Raw genomic sequence first — 926 nt, forward strand, 5'->3', positions numbered from 1 at the left:
GCCTGTGCCTGTGCCTGTGCCTGTGCCTGTGCCTGTGCCTGTGCCTGTGCCTGTGCCTGTGCCTGTGCCTGTGCCTGTGCCTGTGCCTGTGTCTGTGTCTGTGTCTGTGTCTGTGTGTGGAACTGTGAGCATGAGTACCAGTGACTGTAAAGTCTAGAAGAAGGCATCAGCTCCCCTGGAGCTTGAGTTACACGCGGTTGTGAGCTGCCTGTCATAGTTTTGAGAACTAAACCTTGGTCTATCCAAGAACAGTACGGAGCTATTAATTGCTGAGCCATTTCTCCAGATCGCCACATCATTTTTGTGCTAAGTCTCTGGACTCTTGCAAGTTTGTTAGAATAACAGTGCATCTCAGTTTGGGTAAAGCATTCCTCATGTGCATAGAAGTGGGTCATGATGGAAGGAAACAATCTAGCTATCACAGGACAGCTGGAAGATTCCCTTAAAGAACACAGTCCTCGCCTGCTCCTTCAACGTTCGCTTTCCTGAAGACCTGTTGTCGCTGGCTTCGTCCTAAAAAGCTGTATAGACATTCCTATGAATCATGAATTTGTGATGCCCTTTCCTTCTCTTTAAATCATTCCATAAAAATATACCATTTCTAACATGAAAGCCTGTCAGCATTAACATACACTTTCTTTGAAATCTAAGAAATGGGTTTTGAAAAAAGAAATTGAAGAAAGCCTGAGGGTTGAATTGGGTGAGTGATGTTCCTGTAACCTTGGTCCCCGAAGGACCCACTGAAAGCTAGTCCCATAAACTCGTGACACTTTGACTTCTCAAAGTAAATGTGTCACTAAACATCCTGTGCAGACTCAGCCCAGTTGTTCAGTAACGTTTGAAACCCAAATTCTACACCACACTAAACCAGCCCACTCCGTTGAGAAAGCCAGAGAAGCAGGAAACCCATGACCCTTAAGGTGTAA

This window comes from Mus caroli, chromosome 13 (genome assembly GCF_900094665.2).
Source record: "Mus caroli chromosome 13, CAROLI_EIJ_v1.1, whole genome shotgun sequence".
NCBI lineage: Eukaryota > Metazoa > Chordata > Mammalia > Rodentia > Muridae > Mus > Mus caroli.